Raw genomic sequence first — 6,000 nt, 5'->3', positions numbered from 1 at the left:
TGGCAAAAATGTACCATTACGTCAGAAATTATTGCAAAAGTGCATGAAATGGGTATAGAGGATCGCTGACTGAAAGTACGAGAAACCGCTGAAGCTGTAGGGAACGAGCGTATCAAATTTTAAAGTGGAAATGGACATAAGTAAATTATCTGCTTGATGGGTTCCGCGACTCTTGACGCAGGATCATTAACACATCATAGGGAAATTTCCGAACAATGTTTGACCCGTTTTAAGAGCAACCAGCAAGATTTTCTGCGCCGGTTTGTGACCCGAGATGAAACTTGGGCCCACAACTATACCCCAGAGAAAAAACAGCAGTCAAACATATTAATGACCAATATGACGCTGGGGAATTTTCATATTTTTTTCCCAACTGCGACGTGCCCTATAATATTTCTAGAATGTTCCCTCAGTCTATATTGAAATGAAAGAAGTAATTTTCTAATTCCACAAACTCTTACAGACTGAAATTCTCCATTTCGAAAATAAAGGCCACATAGTCAATGCATTGAAACAATTGGAAATTTTAAAATGTCTCCGTGTAAGGATGAACTTGCTGACAACATTTTGTATCCCTCCCATCCCCATCATTCTTTCACGCCCAGTGCTCCCCACGAGGGGTATCCTCCGCCCAAATAAATCCCCATTGACGACCAACAATTGACACCGAAAGATGTACTACCCTTTCCATTCCACTCTGGTTGGTCCCCATCCCGCGCTCTTAAGGTTTACATATGTATAAAGTTAGCTTAGTACGCCGGAGACATCAAATTTCTTCAGTTTGTCAGCCGGGGGTAGCTTTAGATTTTGCTATTCTTTCTAAAATATTCTGAAGATTTATTTTTATTCTCGAGAGTTGATACCACCCCCATTTGTGTTTTTCTTTAATTTACAGAATTGGAGACCTTCGTGAGCTACTTTTTTCGCGCGCAAAGCTCTCAACTCATATGTCGAACGATTGTGTTGCAGGTTGCATTGTGCGGTGGTTTATAACAAGTGGTATTTCTATCATTAATGATTAATGATAAAGTTAGAGATAGAGTCATTGATGTTTATGCAATAAACTGATCCTTGATCCAACCTCAAAGTCTGCATTTAGTCGGGTAGCTTCTTCGGGTAAGTAAACGTGATTTCTCATTAGTGCATAATGCTTTCGCCGTGAGAAACACTACCTGGTAATTTTGAATGTCATGTCATAATATGCATGAACCGTAAGATTTTTTTAGAAAGAGTGGTTTTGGAAGACTCATGATTTCAGTTCAGTGAAGACATGCTGTCAAGTCTAGACATGATTTACGCCAATAAGGCATTCTTTCAGTTTTTATGGGTGTTTTACGCTAAAGATCTTAGTGAAATTAACCATAGAATCATCCGATTTTCCTCGGGAACCTATTCTTTTTTCTCCTTAGTTATTTGGTCGCCATTTCCTCATCCTCTTCCTTAATAATTTCATCGGAATGTACACCGCGTTTCTTGGTGAAACATTTTTTCTTGCTCTACCCTCCGGAATTTTGTAGATACATAAATCCCTAATCCATAATCTCTCATGTCAGCGCAGTTTTTAACCGTTTATCCGCCATGTCGTGGACTACCAGGCAAAGGAAATGGATAATACCGGATTCAGCCATGAAATTTTTTAATCCCACGGCCACGGCTGTTGGGGGCACGGCGTAATGAAGTACAAAACTGTGTGTCTGTCCTCAGTTCTCATGGTTGATTGGCTGTAAGTAGCCAGCCAATCTCAGAGCATTTACATTAATGGCTCGTTTTATTTTCTTGTCTTTAGGAAAAAATTATTCTGCGATGTGACAGTCGTCTCCGGGAACCTAGAGGTTACTGCTCTACCATTGAATGACTTTGATAGCCCGTAGTCCTTATTTTCGAGCAGGTTTTCGGGAAGGAATCGAGAGGGACAGATATTTGTTGAATGATATCAACCCTGAAGCTTTTACTCAATTGGTGAAGAATACAGTATCTATTCCTCAGAAACCATTTTCACGGAGGAAAATATCCAGGTATGATAGCATTTGAAATATGGTTTTTAAACTTTTCTAATAGTCGAGCATGGTAACCTTTTGTTTTTCTCTAATGGATCTCAGTTTCATCCTGAGGTTTTCGTCATAAGTCAATTATCTTTCATATTAGCACTGTTGTGATGCAAGGCACAAGTATTTTTTTTCTGATTTAACCATTATTCAAGTAGATTCTTTTACCAGCTGTGAGACGCCTGAAGCTGACAAAAGTCCTGGATTCATGCTATCTTTTCTATCAAAGGTGACTGCATCATGACAGTTGACTGGTAGTCAGAGAATATGCTACTCTTCACAGCTGGACTGAACTGTATATATGTCAAAGTTACATAGAGTGAAATTTTCAGTGTGTTGATATTTATATATCAATAAATGAAAAAGAAAAACTTTGTTCCAATCCACCACTTTATTTCAGGTACGACTAGTTTCGACGCTACGGCGTCATCCTCAGGTACAAAGTTTAAAGTCACAATCATTGTAAATATACCCTCTTCAAGAAAGGGTGGGGGAGTTGTGGGAAGCGGGGGCAGGGAGGGGAGTACGGGGGTAGGTACGAAGGAATGTGGGAGAGGGTAGGAAAAACCAGGAAAAGCGTTAGTGAGTTTTTCCTACCCTCTCCCACATTCCTTCGTACCTACCCCCGTACTCCCCTCCCTGCCCCCGCTTCCCACAACTCCCCCACCCTTTCTTGAAGAGGGTATATTTACAATGATTGTGACTTTAAACTTTGTACCTGAGGATGACGCCGTAGCGTCGAAACTAGTCGTACCTGAAATAAAGTGGTGGATTGGAACAAAGTTTTTCTTTTTCATTTATTAAAATGAACTTCCTCAAAGTTGAGGCTGAAACTATTGAGATAATTTATATTTCAATTTTATTCATTTTGTCATAGAAAAGATGCATTAGAGGGCACCTCTTTGCACATATTGTGACTTTCCTTTATTGGCATATAGTGAAATGTGAAGAATTCTTAGCATTGCTTCTGTCTCAAGTTGTGAAACTTATATCAAGTGACAGAATTGTGGCAGCAACTGAAGACATAGTAATGCATATTTTTCAAACTCATTCACTCATGCATTGATTTCATATTTTCAGTTTACCATTCTTGAATGTCTACCATACTTGGCTAAATATTTCAGGTGTATGACTGTGTCATGGCTTGGATCTTCCATGCTAAAGGTCACCATTGCTATTTGGTAGAGCTAATGGAGCATGCTCGTTTGCCTTTCCTATCACATTTATATCTGCATGGAAAGGTTGGGAGGAATACTATGTCAATGGAAGATTCCAAATGTAAGTTTCTGATAGTAATTGTTGATATTTGTCATATCATGGATATAATTAAATTTTAGTATGAAATAGGACCTCTGCAGTTGTGTTAGTAAATTCAGATATCAGAATAAGACTAACAAAGTCAACCGGAAGCATAAATGGGCTTCTCCTTTTGTGGAGCACATATTAATGTTAATTTCTAAGTTCACCTTATTGACCAACTTAATCATACTTTACTGAGTACAAATAAAGTCAATTAAACACTGAGGAGTTAAAAGGCCCATACCCTTACTGCTGTACAATTTACCAATGCACAAATGGGTATAAAATGTTTAGGTAATCATGCAGAATGTGATGTTTTCTCTTAATGCATATATTTTGATAGAAGACTATTAGTCTGTAATACTTCTTACTTCTATGACCTACAGGTAAGGGGCAGCTTGAAGAAGCAGTAGTATATAGAGCTAAGGGAATCCAAGGGGTGATACATAGAATTTTATTGAATGCAGATAATTGGCCATCAAGATACCCTGGCTATTAGTAATGCTGAGTGCTATGATTTTGAAGAGGGCAAGTGGTTTGCTGTTGCTGCATAGTTGCTGTAGAACCTCACGGTAAAACATTGTGCTAATCGGTATGCCCTGCAGGAATGAATCCTTCATGAAAAATTCATGATCGTCATTAAAACTGAAAATTGACTTCATATACTCTTGAGCGTTATACTTTTATTGATATAGAATAGTATTGGTCTAACAGGATTGCACAATGGATTATTGAATTTTGAGGGAACTCCTCTGGCAATGTAACCAATTCAGTGTGATGGCTGTTATAACCTCTTCTGTAAACTGTAATACCTATTGTTGAGGAGGTTAAGAGCCATATGGAAAGTTCAACAATTGCATTTGTTTATTAAGTCATTGCGCAAAGCAAAATTAGAACCATGATGTTAAAAATAATTTATTTTGGTACAAAGGCTTTCTGATAAGCTCAAAGCAATGACTTTCGAGGAGGAAATCTCTCCTTTCGAGGACGTCCAGTGCGCTTGGAGCACCGTCCGGAAGTTCATGCAACAGAGAAGCGGGAAGCCCGGTTTGATGCGAGCATGCGATCAGCTAGACAACGAGATCTGCAGAAAGAAGATGCGCCGGCCTACGCTTCTTGAGAACTTTGGACTGATGGGAAACTTGAGAAAATTAACCATTTTTACAAACCCTCATTACAATGCCACTCTTGCTCGGTCCCAACAGGTGGCATAGTAACAACATTTGACTGTAGTTGCCATTCAAATTGATGCATTAATCATAACGATACACCAAAATTTTCAACTCTGTTGCTGAAGCCATCAGCAACCTGTCACAAGACTTGACCAACCACTGTGGTCCTCGTCGGTGGAACATTGGTGTGGCAATTTTTAAACTGGATGCATCACTGCCTCACTCTTCCTTTGCTCATTATTCAGGCTCCATACACTTCACAAAGTTGCCTATTAAATGCAATTGACTTGTGGTTCTTTGCCAGTACAAAACTAAATGCAGATCGCACTTCACAACTTGTGGGATTTTCTATTGCAGGGCACATTTTAACGGTTTGCAGTGAGTAAAGTGAATGAACCAAAGAGTGTACTTTACCACAGCAGGATGCATACTGAGTGTAGGGAAGTTTAGACATCAAGATGGTGGCTCTAGCCTTACCCACTGCCACACTAGGACGAAACATAAGTTACTTTCTGGTTATCCCTCTTAAAACATATGATCACCCTTATTGAACTGGCCTCGTCAATCACATTTTTGCAGTCCAAGAGTGTTCTAAACAGCTGCCAGTTGCTCATGATGGAGATCCGTAAATTAGGTAGAAGTAAAACGTAGAGGATGAAACAATTTTCTTTTTCAATGCTTTGTGGGGAGCGTATGTAAGGAAATAAGAACAATTGAAAACATGAAGATTGATTTGGAGATAAGAATTTCCAAAAGTTTCTTTTCATAAAATTATATTTTCTGGAAGAAAACCTCATGGCACAAAGATAGTATCTTAGTATAGCAAGTTTTTTCTAGGTTGGGGGAAATGATGGAGCAACATGTGAGAGCCTTAAATCAGTTCTACACAAGAATCCCGTGACGCAGATAAGAATCGTGTCGCTGACGTGTCAATTTGCCAAACTGGTCCTGGAATTAGAGTTTTTCCTTTGATTTCCTTGAGTGTAATATTAGTGTGAAGTAAGGGTGTTCAAGTGGCATGGTAACTCAACTGTCAAAAAGTATGAGGTATTAGTCAATACCTGGGGAGGCCTTAATAATGCCTCTGGACTAATTACTCAAAGCTGCATCCCAAGATGCATCTTTCTGATTAGGTGGTGCAGAGAAAGTTACTCACCCTTCTCAGCAGAATGCACAAATTTCAGGTGTCACACTGATTAGTTCAAGGTTTTCTTGACACTAACCTGTTACACCATCTTTGGATAATGGCTGTTTTTTATGGATTAAACTATAAGTGTTTAGTATATATTAGTATGCTGTTGTTGGATTTTGTCTGTTAAGTATTGAAGAGATAAAGGCAAACAAAGACAGTTATTCTGTGGAAAATTGTCTGATTTACACTCCCATTCATAAATACTATCTTTCTCACGAAAAATCTTTAAAAAATGAATACCAATGTGCCAATTGCATATGCCACTAAACATTGTGAGGGAGTTAATTGGGGA

This window comes from Hetaerina americana, unplaced genomic scaffold, assembly GCF_022747635.1.
Source record: "Hetaerina americana unplaced genomic scaffold, ioHetAmer1.1.p SCAF_23, whole genome shotgun sequence".
Classification (NCBI taxonomy): domain Eukaryota; kingdom Metazoa; phylum Arthropoda; class Insecta; order Odonata; family Calopterygidae; genus Hetaerina; species Hetaerina americana.
The sequence above is the reverse complement of the archived record's forward strand: the minus strand, read 5'-3'. Positions refer to the sequence as shown.